Raw genomic sequence first — 22,504 nt, 5'->3', positions numbered from 1 at the left:
CACTTGCATGGCGTGGCTGTTATAAAGCAAATTAAAGTTTATGACAACCACTTTATATGTGAACTGCTGCTCATTGCTGCACAAAAGCAGCTGTGGCTAAAAAAAAAGAAGAAAATCCCATCAAGAGACATTTCTGTAATTTTTGGAGCGTTATTCAAGGGGCTTAAGGTGGATCAATGTGGGGTTTTCTACGATTCCACCATTGTTAGATATATATTTAGATGATTTTCTTCTTTTCCCCCCAGTCTGATAAAATATAATTGTTTGATGATAACACATAAACCAAATTGATTGTTGATTGTTAGAAAATAATAATAAAACACAGTGATGTTGATGATCTTTCCTAGACACATCCTTTCTTTAGCATATTTCCTTTTACCTTCCGAATAAATGAATTGTAAGTAGTGTATATTTGTTTTTTGTGTTTCAGAGTTGGCAACACAACGGTGCCTTCCTGTATGAATCTTTAGGAGTAATTCAAAAATGTTCAGCGACATGTCTTCAGTCGAGATAACATGATACTACTGAAGATGACAATGACCTGAATGACTGAGAACCTTCAGACAACTTCCTGTACGGAGTTTGCCGTCATGGAAACAATTTTTCTTACGCAGCAAGACCAACACTTCACAAACACAGAAAGATGAACCAGGGGTTTGGTATGAGTTAATTGAGGTCTGCCCGGTAATTACTACAGAGATTTGATCTTTCACAATCAGGGTCTCGAGTTCGCTGGCACTTCATTATAAAATCCTAGATGCTTCTGTACTAGTCTGGACTAAAGAGACTATACACAGTAGTTGTCCTTGGCCTGAATAACCATTTGCGGAGCCAGCAATAAAATGAAGCAACTAAGAGGAACCTACACGGAAGAGCAATTATTTTAAAAAGAGTGCCTCCAGACCTGAAAATGGCTCACCTGATAAAAATGATTTATTTGCAATATACATCTGAAATTAAGGTTACGTGATGCAGTAATGTCTACAATTCGGTGAAGATGTCCCTGCTCGGAGCAGAAAAATGTTCTTGCTTTACACCAGCTCCATTATAGAAACGACATATCCCCATATGTACCGTACATTACCGAGCAACACCTTTGAAGAGCTAATCATCCCGATCTTCAAAAACGCACAGGAGCCTTTCCCTGAGTGCCTCTTTCATCCACTGCATTTTCTGGAGACAAGTAAAAACAAATTCTGATCAAATTTCCACAAGAATGTGAAATTCCTTTCATTTTTTTTTTTGTTATAATACAATGACAGCTGTTGGGGCTATACAGTGACAATGTAGAACCTTTGTGCATGTCTATGTAGACTGTATGTGTGGGCATGTACAATGTATGCTTTCAGTCTGTGAGAATCCAAGTCCTCCGATGGACTAATGAGCTAAATACAGTAGCAGGTCTAATTTAAGGTAAGGTAAGGTAGGCTCCAGTTCTTACTGAAAACCTGAACGATCAGCTTTATTATTAAGTGTGAAAAGGACTCCACTGAAGCAAACATAAACTAAACAGAAACATGACCCATGTTTATATATATATATATATATATATATATATATATATATATATATATATACTTCTCAAAATTGGAAGTATAATATATAATACTGTGAATTGTTAGCTTCAGAGTCCAAAATTGTGATTAATGTCCAACTGAGCAGAAATGGATTTTGAGAAAATAGCGCGTTATTGGAAGCGGTACTGCACATTATTCTGATGTGTCTTTTCAAAGACCTCGGCTACTTGGCTTCCACACAGAGTGTTCACAAATGTGAAAAGCACAGTGGTAGAATGACGCCATTGACATGCAAATGCCTGGTAGTTGCAGAGAAGTGAGAAGTGCCAACATCTATTGTTGTGTGACAAGAAGGATTTCTAAATACATAGCGGAAAGCTGAAATGTACACGAGTGTGCTTGACACAGCAAAACCCCCTGCATCTATTTTCCTTTTTTACAACAACAACAACAAAAAAAAAAAGGTATTAAACGATGGTAGTGGATTCACGAGCATCATGGTGGGGGTCTAGTTACAGCAGGAGCACAGGGTTATTGTAGCCTAATGACAGCAAATTAAATGAGGCCTGTCGACTGTATGTGATCCCTGGAGTTTTATGGGAGAATAATTAAGTTTAGAACTGACCCATCAGTGGTGTGCTTTTAACTAAAGGTCAACAGTGAACAGCAATGTGAGCCCCACTTGATTACTATGTATATCACAGCATCAAAAAAGATGCTACTGCACTAATGAGGGGCTGACCTTCAACTTCAGCGTAAACAAGGACCAAACAAACACATGCTGCGCCACATGGCCTATTAATAAAAGGTGTTTAAAAGATTAATAGCACCGTAATATGCAGGAGCACTACATGACATACAGTATGATGTTTCAGCAAAGGCCTGGTTTGCTGGTGAATAGATTCTAAGCAAATATTCAGATTCCTGAGCATTAGGAGATCCAGAATACAGCTGCAACAACAAAATATCATTTCCATTGACTAGTAAATAAGCTTCAAATGAAATATGACAGCTGGAAATGTAAATGTGCTTTTGAGGATTTAAACCTTATTATATGACATAACAGGGTGATTTGGAGCGACAGCCAGGTGGATTTAGAAGAGATATAGAGGGATTAGTGAAGTGATATCAATCACCACAGTTGAACCATCCCCTTATCTAGCACCATCACAGTCTCTGGCCGCTCTCCCCATTGATCCAGTGCAGGATAAGGGGCTGCAGCTGTAGCTGACGGCGAGGATTTCCCTCAAGGATTCCCGAAGATTCAGAAAATAACTTATTTAATTTCGAATGTTGAGGATAAAGTCGGGTTTATCCTTAAACACTTAAAAGACCTGATGAAAAATTCAATCAGCAGCCCCGTGTCCAGTTATTTGAGCCCTAGATAAACCTGCTGCTTGTGTGACTGAGTAAACGAGAGCCAGATAAACATTTCCTGCAGAAAATTTGCCAGTATTTCCTCCAGTGCATCTCTTAGTTATGTATAAAGGAGCTCTTTTACTCTGCTCACTGCATGTTCATTGATATTCTAGATATTGGTCAGGGAAGAGAGCCCAGCTGATTATGAGCTCGGAAAGACATTTTAAATGACGGCGCCCTTTCTTGAACCAAGTTAGAAAACAACAGCGGCAGTCAACTATCGTCTCGTTACCAACACTCATCTGCACTGGTGTGTGTGTGTGTGTGTGTGTGTGTGTGCAGGTGGAGCAAAGACATGCCTCAATATCACACATGGCAGGAACACTGTCCACTGACATCAATCCTTTCAGCTCTCCCTGGCAGATATGTCCACTCTCCATTCACTATTTCTAATCCTGTCTGAAAGCCTGTCTTGAATGTCAGGCTTCTCCCTAAATTGGCTCGTGTTCTTTGTGATTGATTAAAGTACTGTAACCCAGCTTTATCAGACCGGCCTGAGTTTCTGCCAGATCTATTAGGTAATGCATCCTTTGTTATTGCGCCGGTTGGCTCCCCACCCCTGTGTTTGGGAAATGCACAGAACCATTTGCTGCGATACAGAACACTCAGTCATTCCCGGTACCATGTTAACACAGCAGCATTCAGCTGTTTCACCACTACTTTTTTTTTTATAAAGTGGTGTTTTTTATACGAAAACTATCTGCATCCAGACGAGCGTTTTAGCTCCGTTTCAAAATGAATCTGCGTCCACACCAATCCACCTAAAAACATCGGCCATCAGGTGTAACGGACATAAACAGGACATGGTTCTCTCCTCTAACAACAATGGTGAAAAGTAGAAAAAGGATTTTTTTTTTTTAATTTAAAATTCGACTGACAAAGAGAATGTAAGTGTTAACAGAACTCTTTGTTCAAAGCTGATAGTTGAGTTGCGGCTTTACCAAAAAAGCCACCCCAGAGTTGTCAAATGGAAACAGAGCCAGCAGTGTGTTTTTAAACTTCTCCATTGTTGGGGCTCTAAAATGACATTTGCCGATGAGAATGTGCGATTCATTTTCAAATGAGAATTTAGTATAGCATGGATGCAGCCTTGAGCTCACAACAATTTGAAATAAATGTGGCATCCAAATGCAATACAAAATGATTCAATGAAAAGTGGTTCAATTTAGCAACAAGGCCCAAAACCATGTGCACAGAAATATACACTTTTATTATTAATCTCCATTTATTTCCTTCAGATTCTTTTGACTGATGTCATAGTGGTGCCAGAAACGCGTCTGTGTCCCCTGACATTGAGTTAACAATATGGCTATAATTCATGCATTCTAATGCCGTAATATCCCCCATGCCATTGCACACAGAGGAGAGGTTACCCTGCTATTACTGCTGACGCCTAAGTCCTAGACATTGCACTTAGAGTGTCTCCTGCAGGACATTACTCAAACACACAGGCACTACCAAAGTCCATGAGACAAGAGTAGGCCACGACAGTAGACCAAAAACACACATCTTCAGACACTGCAGCTTTCCATGAGTATTCAAGGTCATACAGTACGGCGCCACACACACACACACATACACAGGGTCACCACAACTGAATCATATGCAATATATATATACTATCTATAAACTGCAGCACTGGATTTAATATAATGAAAAAAGAGAGAAAAAATAAAAACCACAGAACAGACACTCTGCATATGGAACTCTGGGTATGAATAAAAATCCCATTTGTGTACTTTAAACAGAGCAGAAAAGCACTTAAATGACTGCACACTTAGAAGTAGGCCATGTCCAACCAATGCAGGCAAATTTAGCCTCGGGTTGTCTGCACTTCCTCAAAGACTGCACACAACGCACACTATGAGCTACTGTATCTCTCCTCCTATTCTCTGCCTTCTTTGCACCAAAGAGAAAGCCCAGAGCGACGGCAGCACACTCTGTCGATACCGTTTGAGTGTATGCACGCAACATTGTGCCAACTGTGATCATGTATGTTCCCATGCACACAGTTAAGCATTTCCAAAATCTCCTTCTATGTTTTTGCGTCGGTGAAATGGCAAACATTCTCCCTCCTCCATGTTTCCCTGCCAACCTGAGGGGGAAAAAAAAGGGGGTTTACTCCGACATCTGGATGTTCGCTAGCTTGAGTGAATAGTCATATCGGATCAAATCCTGCGACATCAAATGCAACTTGAGGGCACATTATTTATTCATTTAATTGCCGACATCCAAACCATGCCCTAAACGGTGACACTTTGAAAAGTATTCCTCTGTGTCTGAACTGTGCCAATACAAGTGCAACTAGCAGGGGCTCGCAGAGGGGAAGAGAGCTTTATGTTCCTTTTACCAGGCATGAATGTAGACGAGATGGAACAATGGGGGCATTGTTGTTTTCTAGCTTTCTACCCAAGTGCCTTGGGTGCCTCTATTCCTACGGACCACAATCTTCCCAATTTAAAATACATAAAAGGCGAAGCCCTCAGAGACCAAATGGTATATCATCTATTAGTAAGAAGAAAATAATATTTAAAGAAAAAAATAATTCATCACATCTCAAAATTGGAAGAGGCATCTAGAAGATGTGGACTTTACTGTTGATGCACTGCACTAGTAATTAAAGTATACCCTAACAAATCCCCTTGGAAATGACTTTAGACAAAAGTTTAGCGACAGAAGCAGCACATGGAGAACAGACGTTACCTACTGCAGCTTTACGTGCTGATTGTCAAGCCCTTCATGCCATAAAGAGAGCATAAGCTGGGGAGACCTTCACCCACCATCACCCTCTCATTTCTGTATTCTGATCAGTATGGAAATGAACCATGTGTCATTGCCAACGATGCCATTTCATAAACAAACCTGACTCATTCAACAACCTGCACACAGGAAGAAACACAACACCTCCACTCTCGGGAACTGATTTAATGAAACATAAATTCAGAGGGGGAGACATAAATTCAGCGCTCCTAAAAAAAGAACGCGTGAACTCGCTTCACCTTTTTGTGTTTTTACTTCACCATTTGACTTGTTGGTCTGTGAATATACTCGTCATCGTTTAAATGTTTGGAAAACCTGCCGGACCACACTCTATATTCATCAAAATAGGGATTGAAAAACCTTATAATGGGAGATATTTGGTGTGCAGATCTAAAAGTTTTTTTGCATCACGTATTACAAACATTTACCCCTGTGGTTAAAAGAACCATACAAAAAATCTCGAATAAGGCATTAAAATTAAGGGATAAAATCATATGATTTTACATACATATGACGACCAAACTACAGTTTGTTTACAAGAGTTTTTCAAGCATTTTTTTTTTAATAGAAGATTAATTTTTACAACTGTAATATATATGGGCTTCTATAAAGTGGCAGTTGTTTCACCCTAGGGACAACCTAAAGCGAGCCTTGATGGCAAGGCTTGAACTCAACCTCCAGAGGGTTAGCAACTTAGTATGCAGACATACCCGGCCAAGGAAATCTATACGCGATGGATACAAAGGTTTTCATGTGGAAGAGGAGATCCGCCTCTGTGCAGGATTAAGTGCTTTGGATCTAATGATGAGAGACGACCCGTTTTTTATTTGTTTTCAAACAAGCAGTTTGCTCTTGATAGAATAGCAGCCGTGGTCTCTCTCTGGAGGGTACAACTTGCTCATCAAAGACCTGGCTTTGTCAAACAATCCATACACTCTTAATGCCACATTGCATGAGACGCTTGCTAGACAAGACGGGAAATAAAATCAATGGGCAATTTATCCCACGTTACCGTATGATTATGGCAGATCATGTTTAATATCGTAGACCCGAGTCATTCAGGGACAGCTGGTGTTTTGGGAGGTCACCCCCTCCAGCTCGGTATTCCATGGTGGAATTCTTCCTCTTCCTATCTTGGCTGAAAGAAGATTTGGTAGCAGTGTATGCCCGGAGCTGTAAATCTGGGTTAGGGGTTGTGTGGGATGCTCAGATAAATGGGTAGGGCTTTGTTTTACTGCAACACTGCTTGTCTTAACTTTCTGTGTCTACCAGGGATTTTGAAAATTTGCTACTGTCCTTGGGCCTCTCTCTGCAACAGCAGCTCTGAGTCGGGTTTGAGTCAGCCCTGCTGCCCGGAGATTACATAAATATCCTCTATGAGCCTTTCCCTACTATAACCAAGCTTTAGTGTTTGGGTTGTTTTTTATCTTCAGCAGTGTTTTTGTTTTGGTGTGGGCGGAGTGCAAGTCACAGATTAAAAGGGAAACGGGGGATACTCATTTAACCCAAGTCCTTTCACACTGCGCTCTACAATTAAAAGTCTAAACATTTCCTCAATAGACGATATTCCGCTTTCAATCCCTCCGCTCAAGAACTTTGCTAATGGATTTTGACTTGAAGGACCTTAATATTTGAAGCAGCTGTTTTTCATTTGTGAGCAGCAAAGCATTAATATGAAGGAAAAGTAGGCCACAGAGGCACAAAAGTACATTTAACCCCGAGGACATATGTCACATTTCTGATGTCTTTTGTGATAAGGTTTCCTTATTCGCGCTTCCTCACGGCGTCTTTCAAAAACCAAAGTGGGAAAGAAAGGCAAAGATATGGCTTATTAGGTCGGGCCTGGGCTCCTTTTCTACGCTCTGATCAAGGATCTGCTGGAGAAATCACATGGGTATCATTAGAATCAAGCCCAAGGAGTCTTCGAGTGCAGTGTGTGTGTGTGTGTATGCCGGCTAATGACTTATTCAACAGCCAACGTGTCGTCTAATAGTTAAACAGCCCCGCTGCAATATACTGTATTTTACACTTCTGATGCCCTTTGAACAACAAAACAGACCATACTTGTTTTTATTTATTTATTAAATTATTTAGTTTAGATGTTGACTTTGGTTATTGCCTAGCGACCTGTCTAGAGTGCCCCCTGCCTTTCGACTTATGTCAGCTGGGACTGGCACCAGCGACCCTCGTGTGGAGGATAAAGCGGTAGAAGACGGATGGATGGACGGACTTGGGTGATAGCTCGGTCATACAATAAGAGGCTCAATAAATGTGTATTCAGTATTCTGTACGGTGACTTGTTATTCTTCTGCTCTTCTGCAGCAATAGCAAATAACTCAATTTGACATCCCATTAGTTAACATATTACTGGGTGCCAGGCTCCCAAAAAGCCTCAACAATAAAAGCTTATTGTCGCTGTTTGTTTTTGGAGTTCCGCGGAAATTCAAATGCACGGGACGTGTGCGAGTCAGGTTAAAGGATTAAAAGAGGATGTAATTGAACGGGAATACGAGATGAGCATACGTTTTGGGGGTTGTCAGAAAGCATTGAATCATTTAGTAATGTATTATCATGGCATGGAGATCTGCCTCATTCAAATCGCTTCAAATGCAACAGGGAGTGCAAAAAAAAAAAAATACAGTAATTCAATGGCAGTTATATTGTTGTTTGATAGGAAAGCTGTGTGTTGTCCACAGCATGAATTCAACAAACCTGGCAGAATTTTTTGGTTTGACTGGCTTTCACGAGCCCAGAGCTCACTTGTCAAAAGACTTATCTGGGCTTACCTTTCGCCAACCTAGCCATTTTCCTCTTGTTTCATTACAATCTCACTTCTTCCTTCTGTCCTTCCTCTTATCCTCCCTGATCCCTTCTCAATTCCGGCTACTCTCGCAGAGAACCATTTCTATAACCATTTCTATCTAACGGTATCATTTCACTCTTCACTCTTCAGCTTCAGGACTGAACTGCCCACTACTATTATGTCATTCAACACTTGCTCTTCAACGTGGTCTAAATTCACTGAGTGCGCAGGCCAAAATGACCCATAACAGCAGCTCTGGAGTCTCTCATTTCAAATACCTCGCCTGTTGTTGACACTGAAGAGACTAACTACGGAGAAAAGACATTCGAATGCAATTCAAACATCACCTTTAGCCCAACGGAAATACATTATAGTGATCATCATAGATTAAATGCCTTCCCACAGACTCCAACAAATAATAGCATGCGATTATGGATTTTGTGCACATATTTGGGCAGTTTAGCCAAAACCTCAAATCTGTGCTACTTAAAAGATCAGAAAAACGCCTCGAGCGTCCACGTTGTCTTATGTATTCGCCCACATCACCAAACTCCTCAGGAAAACCAAACAAACTTCCTCTAGCCTTCAAAACCAAAAACAGACAAGGATGCGATCTTCTCCCTATGTGCTCACCTTTGTTCACTAAGTCTCTCGTCGTAGTGACCCACAGCCACGACTTCATCAGAGCTTCTATCTTGGGAGTATATGCCACAGGGCTATTTCTGTAATGACCCAGATTTTCCAGGTGAGTCTGGATCTGTATCAGTGTATTGAGCTGCAGCAAGCAAGTCAATGAGAACCTATTGGGTCGAATAAACTATTTATCAGGGCGGGCGACGGCGACTTTCAACTTGAAGGTTGTGGTTTGATTCCCAGCTCCGCTAGTCTACATGCCAATATGTCCCTGGGCAAGACACTTAACCCCACGTTGCGCCTGACGGCAGCGTGTGAACAGGTCTGAAAGATTGAGTGACAGAAAATGCGATGCACATCGATGCGCCGTGTGAAAGAGTGAGTGAACGGCAAAACTGTAGTGTCATCAAGACACTATAAAAAAAAATAAAAAAAGAAATTATTTACCATTTATCTACAGCTTGCTATGTACAGTCACACACAATTTGAAATAATCAATACGCTAAATGTTCTATTGCTCCAACATCCAGGCAAAGTCTGTCTCCTGGCTTTAAAACACAATCAATACCAGGGAAAACTCCCCAGTCTAATTTCCTTTCTTGGTAATTTTGTCAGATTAATATCAAGTAAATTTCCTGTAGCCTGCTCTTCCACGGTGTGATGGCATGATAATAACATTATTGGAGGAGAGCAGTAATTGTGGTGGATAGCTCCTTTTGGGAAGAATACAGGCACAGATGGGTTCTGAGCTTGATGGAGGAATTTCTCCGTCCCCAAAGGCTATCGTGAAACTTTGGCAAGAGATATAAATAGATTGCAGCCAGCAGCAGGTCTATAATTAAGCACAAAAAAAAACCTCAATCCCAAATCAGGTGCTATCTTATCAAGGTTTGAGTGTCATTACAGCACATTAGAAAAGCGTCCTGACTGCAAAGCGTGGTCGAGTCATTAAGATAATCAGCACAGTTTTGGTTGCATATACAGTGAGGACACATCCCCACTAATTATTTTATAATATTACAATTTGGAGGTTTTAATGAACTGAGGAGGACTTTGGATTTAACAGTTACGGATACGCATACACACATAGGTTTAAAATTAAAGGGTGTAAAAATATCCCGACACAGTATTTTAAGAAATTAATTTCCAGCAACTGTACTGTTAAGAAGTGTCATGAATTAAGAAAAAAGCAAAGCAAGAAAATCACATTATTTGCAGCTTTACATTTGTGATAAATGGAATGAAATAAAGGCAAGGCTAGATAGGCAAGCTTTGAACTTACACCTCTGCCTAAGGTCCTCTCTGTATACACATTTTTACAGTCAACACTATGATGTTTACCTAAACAAAACACATTTTAAAGGTCTATGACTTTCATCTTGTCTCAAATAGAAGGAAAGATGAAGCAGCATCAGCCACAACATAGGCACTGAATTGCCTATTTAATAATAATAAAGAATAATATTGTATTTTTAAAAAAAAGCTATTTTAAGGATCCTCAAATATGCTTTGCAGTCAAAATCACATTACACATTAAACACATATCACAATACACAACATTATCAACATTATGCAATGCAAGTTATTAAAAGCGATTCGAAGGTGGTTCAGTCGGGGGGCCAGCTATTTACAAGGGTCTGTATTTAATAAATAAGAAAAACAAACATTTGTTTATACCAGGGTATTAGATTTGTGTTTTCAAACAAACACGAACACCTGCAGGCAAGCACAGAGAGAAAATAAGGAGACAAAGAGAATATTCCACGCAACCACATAAAAGATGGACAGCAACTGTTCACAGATCTGCCTGTGCTGTCTCGGTATTCAACATGCAACCGATGGTTGTGGTGAGTTTCTCTGCGTGTGTGTGCGTGTGTGCGCGTGTCTGTGTGTGTGTGTGTGCGCGCGCAAAGAAGAAGAGGAAGGATCATTACTAATCTCTCGCATTACTGCAGTCATTTCCACTCTCTTCATCACCAGTAGCATGTGCTCAGTACGATTTAAAATATTTAAATCTGTAATCTGTCAGCATTATGAGGTTAACACACACACACACACACACCCACAAGACTGGTGTCCTATCTGTCGCCATGCTCTCCACACCACATGCTCCCACATTCATCACGATAACCTGAAATGTACTACTGGAGCTCTGGCTGGAGAACGCTTTGTGGTCAGCATCTGTAATTTCCCAACACTGGCAGAGACACGCGGCTGAACCCGAGAGAAAAAAAACATGTGGGACTTGCATGTAGCTTGAAAAAAAAAAAAAAAAGAAATGGTTCTATGAAGAACAAGAAAGCTTCTAATTGTTTCCCCAGTGAGCGTGACCCAGTGACTCTCCCTTGTTCTTTTACTTTGGGTAAAACAGCATTCATTATTGACTCCGCGGCACAGACTCGCAGTCTCTGAGTGGGTCTAAGTTGTTTGTCAGTCGGGTGCAGAGCTGTGAGCTCGAGCTTCACCAATAAACCCTCTTTCACCTTTATCTTAGCAGCACCGCATTTTCCTATAACGCTGAATTAATAAGCAAAAAAAAAAAAAAATCAATCAACTGAATTGGATTAAAGCCTGAACAACAATGACCCATATATGACCGTTAGATTGATGGAAGACACTTCAACATTGCCAATTTAGTCAGCTCCATGTCATGTCTTCATACGACAGGCTTTCACTAAGCTCCTTAAGAGCCTGCCCCGGGGGATCTATGGGAGGCTGGAGGTACTGACTCAGGCCTTATCTCCACTAATTTACCACATGAATTAGATGGGTCCTTGCTTCTGTGTCCAGTCAGACTCACACAATACTCACTCCATATTAGGAAAATAAGGAGTCGATTTGTGATTTCATGGCTGAATTAGAAGCCGGGGGAATCAATGTGCCACACAACCACATCAACTTTACCTGCACACTAATGTTCATCCACGGGTTTTAACGAGTGTCGATTCCTTGTCACTTGTCTGTGTATTTCCTGGGTGGATTAATGGGGATAAAATGTAATTTGAAACATGCAAATTTAGGTGAATTGGGTTAACGCGGAATGACTATTTCTCTGTTCAATTCAGACTTTTCTTTAATTGTTTTTTTTTTTTTACCCAAATTTTAAATTTTAAATGAGCTGGCAAGATAGAGTGTGTGGGCTTCTGGAGGAAAATAGATACTGGACTTGGTCAAAGCTAATGACACCAGCACCGTATGTAAATCAGAGCCACGTTCCACAAAAGAAATCAATCAAATGTAAACAAACTAGCACGTTCCCGCTTGAGTCAATTGTTTCCTTTACGCCGGAGTTAAAAAGGTCATTCATTTATTTTGCATGTGTCACACAGCTGTTGAGTTTTATCCCCGGCATCCTATGCTTACGTAAGTCTAAAGCACAGCTTTGCATCGGGAGAGACGCTCTCTCTTCCCATCAAGACTTTATCCCACCACCACTTGCTGTTTTGCTACATGGGATGCATTTTTAAAAAAGGTCTCATTTTAAAAGGAAAAAAAACAATGAAAAACAGCTGTAGTGCTGTAGCCGCGTGCTTAGTTATATTCCTGATTTTTGTCCCCAGTCTGTACATTACTGAGGGTAAATAGTCTAATTAATAATTAAATAGACAACTTCTGGCAGAGAGTGAGTGGAGACATACTGTGTGACATCTGCTTTGTAGTTAGAATGGCGATGTCCAAAAAAAGCTTGTTTACTAAGCAGACATTGGTCTTTGGCAGGGAAACCTGCTTGTCAGGGGAGATGTTTTTGGGCCATGAACAATGTAGAAATCTCTAATAAATATGCTATGTGCTTGAGACTCGAGGCGTATCTTTGCGCCTCGGGCCAAACCCATTTTATTAATCAAACAACGGCATTCTCATCTTTTCGCAGATTTTAACAAATGCGTCTTCTTCATTATTAAGAGGAAATATGACACAAGTGAATCGAGGGAATAGTCGCTCGTCTTGAGTCACGCTCAGACAAACAGTCGGAGTATCTTTTGTCGGTTCCATCACAAAAGGTGCCGTTTGACGATGATGAAAGCACATCCTCGCGCAGCAAATATCAAGAAGACACGTTTATCCTCCTTCATTAATTACTGTGTGTGGAAGAATAGATTATGACAGTTGACACATAATGAGACTTGGGTTTGAAAGATTGGACTGTTTGTTGCCACATCAGCTGTCGGAGAGAGCAATTAAAAGACCTGAAGTGCTTAAAATGATTTTGTATTGTAATTGATAACAAGATCAAGACTGATTCTCTTTCCAGTTTGTAAACAACAGGTTTCATCATTTAGTTTTCTTGCTCATCAAAAAATCTCCACGAATGCCTGTTTTGAGACATTGCACGTTGTGCAAATGCTGCTACAAAATAGCCGTCTTTTTTCGAAGCGGTCGGATAGAAAGTAAGAGGACATGTTTTCAGAAGGTCAGAGGTATTCATTTGGGAAATGATTCAGTTGCAACTCCTGCTGCTTGAAGACAACAATACCAGATACAATGAAAAACATTAGGAGACATAAATAACCTTCCACAGCAACAGTGCAACACCTCTCCTCTGCCTATGGAGGACTCACTACACTCAAACTGGCCCGCGTGTCAGGATATATGAGAGGTAAAATGAGAGTGTACCGAGAGAGAAACTGAAGGCTAGAGAACAAGAGGCCTCTCCGGCCAGAAACCAACGAGTGGCTCATCCATGTTAAATCAGACCAAGATGTACTCAAGTGGATTCACGTAAGGTCAGGGAGAATCCTTGCCGACCTTTTCATCAGAAAGAGGGGGCTCATGAAGCTTTGCACAGCATAAACAACAGACTCAGTGCTGCACTTTGAAATGTGTGTGTTTAGGGGTGTGTGTGTGTGTGTGTGTGTGTTGTTAATGCCTGTCACCAATCGTGTGTTGGCCGAAACGGTTCCGTACGGTACGTATTTATTTGCGTTTCCATTAGGAATAGTACCAAAAGAACCCGCCCCAAACGCTCAATTCTTCAGTACCCTACCCTTGGGGTACCAGAGTAATGGTATGGTACAGGTGGAGCTAGACCCACGACAGTCAGCGGATTGGGTGATAGAAAAGCATCACTCCCTTCCATCACTCTTGTTGACTGTATCACAAACTGTACTGTATCAAACCAAACTGTACCATGATGGAAACGCGGCTTTATTGGCACATAACTTTGAGTCTACTCTGTCTTATAAATAAAACACAGACCGGTGACAAAATAAAAAAAAAATTAAACAAACATAAAGTATCTTTGTTATGCTTCATCAAATCACATTTTAGTTGTTCAAATCGGGTTGCAATCTTGTACCGGTGAAAGCCATTGTAAATGATTCACATCATTTCCATGCACACGCTCTCCGAGTGGGGGCGCTGTTGTCGTGTTTCCCCCCCCCCCATTGGCTGAAAGTTTCTCCTTTAAATTTGTCACTTGTCTGTAATTTAGGCCACCATAATTGTTACATGGCTCAGACACAAGCCAGTAAAACAATATGAGGAGAAAATGGGTCCTAAAACAGCAGGGAACTTGAAAAGTAGTACTTCGCTGGACTGGAATACAAACACACTGAAAGGCCTATACAGAGAATTCACAAGCAGCAGCAGCAGCAGCATGCATGCATGCATACATAATCATTCACATGATATTGAGAACACACCATACAATATAAATGAACCCACTTTGCCTGCAAATCACATCAAAATCCAGAGTCCTATCACAGTTTGAGTTTGAAATGTGCACGACAAAGAAAAAGTGTGAATATTATGTCTCTGTCATTAACAGCCATTTAGGCTCTTTCTCCAACAACAATGTGGAACACATGCCAAATAAAGGACTGGATAATTTCCTAAACGTTGATGCATTAGCGTCACATTGCCTTTTCATACAATCACCATGACAACTACATTTTTCCTTTTTTGAATTCCACTCTCACCCTCGTTTTTTTTTTTTTTTTTCTTTCTACCACTCACTTCAATGAGTCTACTGATCTCTATGCTTTCACTGTGTGTCCACGAGTGGCCTGGACTTCAATATTACAGTTAGGACTGAACAATGAATTGCTTTCAAATCAAATCTGCTCTTTGAAGAAAAAAAAAACACACATTACTAATAAAGTGTAAAGATTGCAATTTAATTAGTCCCCCTTTTTTTATTTTTCTAATTTATATATTGCAGTACACAAGAGTTAGAATCAATATATATCTTAAGGCTATCATCCTTTCTTTAGAGTGTACTATATTATATTAGTATATAGTATAATGTAGCAGTGCTCTGAATGTGTTAAATCAATAACGCAGTAAATATTTACCTAAATCTTGACTCAAAAGCTTTTATCTCAAATCAAATCGCAATTGCAATCGTATATTTTTGCTCAAAATCCCTCAAGCCCTATTTACAGTGAATTATGTACCGACTTTAGCACCAAAACTATTTTCATCCGACAGACATTTTTAGCACGTAGTTTACTTCTTTCCATAGGTTCCATTAGGAATAATTACAGCCTGAGGACGGAGGAGAAGTGATCGTGTTCACTGCTCTTCAAAGTTTAGCAGGGTCATGGAATAAATAGATCAATGCCATCAAGTGATCACAAGATAGATTACTACATTGTAAAAAAACAATTTGTGATGCAGATAGATAGATAGATAGATAGATAGATAATTACTCTGTGACTAGGAATGGTAAAAAAAAATCCTTCAATAACCAGGCAGAATCTCAGCTCATGCATATGCTATGAGGCGTTTGCATTGGACAAGTGATTGTTTATTCATCCATAACCTTCTGAATGAATCAATCCATGAGGGGGAAAAAGCCAAAGCAGTTGTAAAATGGGACTCCATGTCTGTGGCAGAGTGAACCTGCTCCTCAATTCAACAAACGAAAAATATAAAAAATAAATAAATAAATGTTGTATGTATTGCTTATAAAAAAACAAAAATAAACTGGTAGCAGATTCCAAGTAAATCAAAACAAATCAAGTTCAAAAGCTGGTGCGGATCTCATTTAGCTTAATTATTCAATTGATTTCCTTTAACTTCTGATTTCATGTGACCGTCAGAAAGTCACCGAGCCGATTCAGTGCAACGAGGGAGAGACAGCGAGGGACAGGGAGAGAGAGAGAGAGAGAGAGATTGCGCGTCACTGCTCCGTTACGCAAACGAAATGCCTTTTGCCCATGCCCAAAGTAACAAGTGCCGAGAACAATTATCACAAGCTTCTCCTGACTGCGCTGACGTTTGCAGTGCAGCTGTGTTGTAACCTGTCACATGTGCCGGAGTGGCCGAACCAAACACTATTCGAATAACCAACAGCAGCAGCAGCAGCAGCGGCGGCAAACCCCTGCTTTAATAAGACTTGCAAAAGACTCGCAAAACCCCGAAAATGCGTTTTGGAAGTAAAACGCTGCGTCTATATTGTAGCACCAAAAAAACACGTTTATCTTTCACCAAAAAATAGAAGTCGGAACTAGTCGTTCACCTCGATGTGACCATTTCTCTTGCAACCTCCTAAGTCACTCATCACGCATACAGCCGTGTGTTGTGTGTGTGTGTGTGTGTGTGTGTTTTTCTCTCCGTTTTTCATCAAGTATCATGGAATGACTCACCTGCCTTGTCGGGATGTAATTCCCCCATGCCGCGTTTCTTGGAATAAAAAGCCGGGTCAATGTCTCACTGTGTGCTGTGCTCTTTCAATTGCAGCGGAGTGCATTTACTCCAAATATCCGTGCACAGTCTGCGCACCGCTTATGTTTTTCGGGAGTGACCTTCCTGTGAAGCGACGGCACATGTCATGATCCTCCCTGCGCTGTCATCTCAGTGCATCTCTCCCCGTGTTGTTTTAATATTTTTATCTTCTTTTTATCTTGTTGTTGTTGTTGTTGTTGTTCCAGCAGGAAGCTCTCCTCCTCGTCCTGGCGCGGTTTGACGCTTCTGCCGTGACTTCGGGGCTCAACACTAGCTTCGCGGGAGCGCGCAGCGCGATCCCGGCTGCACATTCGGGAGCGCCGATTGGAGCTGGAGACGAGAGTTACTAGGTAACCAAGGGCACACGCATCACACATGAAAGGGAGGATTTATACCCCGCGACTATGCTGAGCCCTGTTCTCTGGCTTTTTCGACGGCTCGTCAAAATGGGCGTTTTTAATATGTCAATGATGCCACACTTTAAAACCACAATAAACGATATTTCATCTTTCCTTCAACGCATCATTCCTCTCTGGGCTGTGATCTCGTGTGGACATGTGTGTATGCCCAGGTATAACGTGATCAGAAATCCTACAAACGATTTTTACGAAGTTGACACAAGGTTAAGAGGAGAGAGGAGGCCTTTAACTAAGTGGGAGAAACCTGATGAATGAAAGAAGAGGCAGGGGGGAAAAGGTCGTTAAATTCTAAATAGGCTATTTAAAAGCTTATCAAGCTGCAGAGCAGTTTTTGCAGGAATTAAGTTTCAGCTTGGTCTTTCATTCCTCACTCTGTGAAGTGTGTTAAAGCTCCACAATTACGTTCCCTAAATATTCACACATTGTGAACAAAGACCTGTCAAGATATTAAAGGTTTACCTGTATAGTTTAAATAATAACAACAATGATAATAAGAATAAGAATAATAATACTGGTCAAACAATAACAGTACTACAGCACCTTTTGTATATTAAATGTATTTTAAAGTGCTTCGCAAACTTAATAAAAAATGCCCTAAAACATGATAAAGTGCATCAAAACATAAAATACATCATAATACAGGGGACATCAAAGTTTCTTATCAGCAACGTAAGGTAAATGGGCCAGAAATAATCGCTTTTATTACAATGGCATTTGCATCCAAATTACTGCTTTGCTACTGATAGTGTCCCTCCATAATACAAAGTAATAATAATAAATAGCACTTTTCTAAACAAGGTTACAAAAATGTCTTATGGCAAAATCGTAAAAGAAAATTATTTATTATTTACTTATTTACAGGCCTTTCTGTGTGGAGTTTGCATGTTCTCCCCATGTGTGCGTGGGTTTTCTGCGGGTTTTCCTCCCACAGTCCAAAAACATGCAGATTTGGGGAATAAGCAAATTGGACACTCTAAATTGACCATAGGTGTGAATGTGAGAGTGGATGGTTGTATGTGGCCCTGTGATGGACTGGCAACCTGTCCAGGGTGTACCCCACCTTTCACTCTATGTCAGCTGGGATTGGGATTGGCACCAGCAACCCCTGTGACCCTCATGTGGAGGATAAAGCAGTAGAAGAGAAATGGAAATAGACGTTCTTCCAGAGAGTGAGGGCCTGGACAGCTTGTCCAGTCTGGATTGAAGGAAGGTTAGTAGACCTTTGGATGAGGACAGTGAGACCAGGACATCCTTTAAAAGTCATTCAAATATTTATCAGAAGGTTTGTGCACTTGTGTGGGAGAGATCAGAACTGGTGAAGTGCTCCTTTAAGTTAAAAAATTGATTCAGAAAATTCATCTGAGATAAAAGGATTAGGTCTACATGTCAGCTGGAGAGCGATCAATAGGGGTTTCAAGCATTTGTTAAAGTCATTAAATGAGCACTTTTATATGTTTTACAGTCTCCAAACTCTTGGAATGTATTTGGTGTATTTTTTTTCTTTCGTTTTTACATAATCATCTTAATTTTAATTTTACAGAGTCAGTCAAACCTCCTCTGTCCGTCTAATTGGCTTGAATTTTACAAAATGACATATTCTGATTTGTCCACCTACACTTTTGCCATGTGTGGACAAACTCTTGAATGCATATAGAGGGAAAAGCATCAAGATGAAGCAGTCATACAGCAGGCATCTCATAACTGAACGGACAAATAATATAACATGTCCATATGTTCAATGCAAGCAGCTGTCAAAGTTAGTTTATCCCTCCATGAAACAGTTTTTAAAATCTAGGTTGAAAACCCATTGAGATCAATACTGTATCATCAGGGCTTCGTCGTTTTGTGTTTGTCATCCCTCTATGTCCTTGTGTCTGTTTTTTTTTTTCCTTTTTTGTGTGTGTGTCTCATATTTTATCTGTTTACTCCAGTTGTCAGCACCGTTTGTTTTTCAAGTCCTCTATATATGAAATTGACATAACCGTTGTTATGAATTTGCTCAGCAGTGTTTTGAAATACTTGCAGCATTAAAATGATTCTTTCAAATAGTCAGATAAAGTAGGCTTTTCCCCCCTAAAACTAAATTAATTCCGGGCCAGTGTGAGTGGAAATAATATCGCTGCTTTAAGGTTTAGACACATAATTTAATCTCCAGACCTGACCATATTGTGGAATATTAGCTTTTACTTGGAGGCAGGATTATTAAAAGTGCTTCTCCGTTGGCAAAAACCTGTGAAAGTATGATATCAGACTAGACACCATAAGACATTTATTTCTTCATTAGACTTTGCAAAGGTTTGCACTTGCATTTGAGTGACACATCTCTGTAGATTCAGTCGATGAACAATGCATATAAACAAGCACTAATTGGTAAAAATGATTTAATCTAGCTACGGAAGCGGTAGAGTAGACCTTAAAATCCATGCCTCACGCAGCATAGGTCTAAATAAAGTTAGGATCAGGGTAAACTTGTTTTCTGAGGAGCTGCGGGGGAGCTAGAGCAAATTCAAGCTGACATTGGGCAAAAGGCAGTGTACATCCTGGACAGGTCACCAGATTATCACAAGGCCAACATATAGAGCAACTAGTTCATGTTGTTGTTGTTGTTTTTGTTGTTGTTGTTGACATTTTGATTCTGAACAGAAGCTATAAGTTTGTTTCCATGCAGTTAGAAGCAAAATTTCAAAAAATTCGACATAGTGCAACTTGCATGATGTTGCATGAAGTCCAGTCTCACAATATCCCATTTTTCTCGTAAAATCTGGCTGAAAGCATTTCCATGGTTTTTGGACCAGTGATCTCGATTGCCGCTACAGCTGTTGCTGTGATTGTTTTCAACAGAAGACCAAGCTAGTCATGTGACCCCTCTACGTCATGTCCAGTGAGAAAAAAAGTTTTTCCATTAAACTTTCGCAATAAGCTTTTATGTCGACACATCAGAAAAAAATGTGTTAGCCATAATAGAAATGTAGGTGTTCTATCACTCCTGACTGAGAGTGTGTATACTGTACACCGCCAGCGCAGGGGTCAGAGAGGTCAAGAGGTACTTATCCGGTCAAACCGCTGAACTACTGGGTTTTTTGGGGCAGCATAATTCACTTCAATTAATTTTTCCTCCTTGCCTCCTTGTGTTTTCAGTAATATTGCGACCGTTTGCAGTCATCTCGCTTTTACACCGCGGGTTGCCCGTGTCGGTCTTGACATAAAACAAATCCTGCGTTGAGCGGAATCTACTTGACTGAGTAGCACAGACAAAGTGTGTGCGGTTGATAGACTTAATCTGCATTGTGTGAACTCTTCTGGCAATGGTTTGAGTGTAACAGACATTTGTTTGTAAAACCTACACACTACAGTATTAAGGTGCCAATCACTGAAATCCAATTACATGTTCGCAACGGAAAGAAAGGACCGTGATGTCTCCAGTGTTAACAACTGTCACACAATTGTCAACTCTCCGACAGTGGGAAAATCCATCGTTAAAAAGCCAGGGGTACATGAGATCATTACCCTCCATTTTATGAGCTGACTCCATTGTTTAGACTTTAACGGTTGAGAGGCGCAGATGTCAGCAAAGCATGGGGTTTAGTGAGGCCCAGGTTTTACAGGTGAGTTCAGACGAGTCATTTACAGATGACAAACAGATGGGTCACTTCAAACGCATGCTGGAGAATAATATTGATGCCTGAGCAGTCAGTGTGTGCGTCACAATACCGAGATGCAGGATTTTACATTCTATTCTACATCTCGCAACCTTTTCTTATTCACTGTTTACGTATATCGGTGATTTGAAGCAGTGAATGTTGGCTAAAATAATGATTTTCACCTGTTTTCAATTTTCTGTACATGAAGCCCAATTTAATTTGCCCATGGGGGAAGTGAGAGCAGGGATCTGTGAGCACAGAAAGTTAAAAAAGAAACATAACCATTAATCACCAAAAATCTAACTCTGAAATAGCCTGTTTGATAAAGTTCACTCAATTACAAAGCAGCCTTCAGGATGAAGCGTTTCAAACTGGTGGGACTGATGACACATGCTAAAATTTTTGTGGGTGCAATATTTGATATATTTAGAAATGTTTTAGTTCCTTTTTGTAAAATTGCTCTTACTTTTTACACGTTTTATAATTTTCTAAATAACAAACAAAGCACACTGGGGGGAGAAATTGTTGTTTATTAAAGAAGAGTGTGATTTATTACAATTCCACAGCTTGTTTAACTGAGACCGTGGCCATTATTGAACAATAAAAATGTAAATGTGGCGGCGTTACCGACTGTCTAAATGCCACTTCTACTCAGTTGTCTCTGGCCAGATGTAAAAAAACATAAATAAAAATACTGTATAATATGGACACCGGGTGTGAATCTGAACATTGACGAGAGAGTTGAGAGAACAACTGTATGTCAATAAATGACAATTAATTATAACAATTTCACATGATAAAGTGTTAATAATAGCAATCCCATGTGAATGGCTGTGATAGTATTTTCTAATGGGGGCCATGCCCTCAAATTGTCCTCCAGGGAAAAACAACAAAAAACATACCTGGCTATAACATGGTATTCACTGGTCCCAATAATGGCCCTTGAATCATTTTTGGTGAACATCACGTTCTCTTCTTTTGTTTTTTGTTTGCGAGAGCCTCTTTTGGATGTGTTATCCCCCACAGGCGTTCTCGGCGCTCAAATTAGAAGATACTGAAAATGTGACATAAATTATCCAGTGTTGCACAAAACATCAAACTGGCAAATTTAGGCCACATATTTATTCTATCTGCAGCTGAGGTTCACTTTCTGAATCACTTTCTTACTTCAAAGCATGTTGCGTGGGTGTGTCTATTTGTAAACCAAGTTAACACAACTTCAACTATCATAACTTCATTCTACAGTGGCTTGGAAGTCAACACTGAATGACAGAAGCTGCGAATCATGGTTTGAAAGCAAAAAAACAAACAAAAAAGAAAGCATCTGTTTGACCAAAACACAGTTACCTGATCTGATTGTTACTGCTGCACACAATTAGGGCAAAGTGGGGACTACACGATCATCAGCTTCTGAGAAATCGATTCTCTTTTCAGTGGCTCTGTTACCTTCCTGTCAGTACAGTGAACTAATCACTGTTGGAGAACCTCAGCCCAGTTTAAACATGCTGTGGTCAAATATCTGCTGTTTGTCAGAGGAGTGTGCTGTTCCACTGGCAGTTATTATTATATTCCTACTCAATTATCATGGAAAGCAAAGTCATGAAAAGGCTTAATGTAACAGTGCAATGCAAGGGTTTAATCCAC

At 40.2% G+C, this 22,504-nt stretch overlaps 1 protein-coding gene across 2 annotated transcripts in view; it reads right to left on the bottom strand.

Annotated features, from left to right (window-relative positions):
- nlgn3a (neuroligin 3a) overlaps positions 1–17,087 on the bottom strand; it is a 114,190-nt gene extending 97,103 nt beyond the window's left edge. Inside the window, exon 1 of one of the 2 annotated variants that reach the window (XM_058649545.1) lies at positions 16,722–17,087. The gene's annotated coding sequence lies outside the window, so the exon portion shown is untranslated. The remainder of the gene's footprint in view (positions 1–16,721) is intronic. The other variant, XM_058649547.1, reaches the window with a different exon arrangement.
- Between the last annotated feature and the right edge of the window lie 5,417 nt (positions 17,088–22,504).

This window comes from Solea solea, chromosome 14, assembly GCF_958295425.1.
Source record: "Solea solea chromosome 14, fSolSol10.1, whole genome shotgun sequence".
NCBI lineage: Eukaryota > Metazoa > Chordata > Actinopteri > Pleuronectiformes > Soleidae > Solea > Solea solea.
The sequence above is the reverse complement of the archived record's forward strand: the minus strand, read 5'-3'. Positions and strand labels throughout refer to the sequence as shown.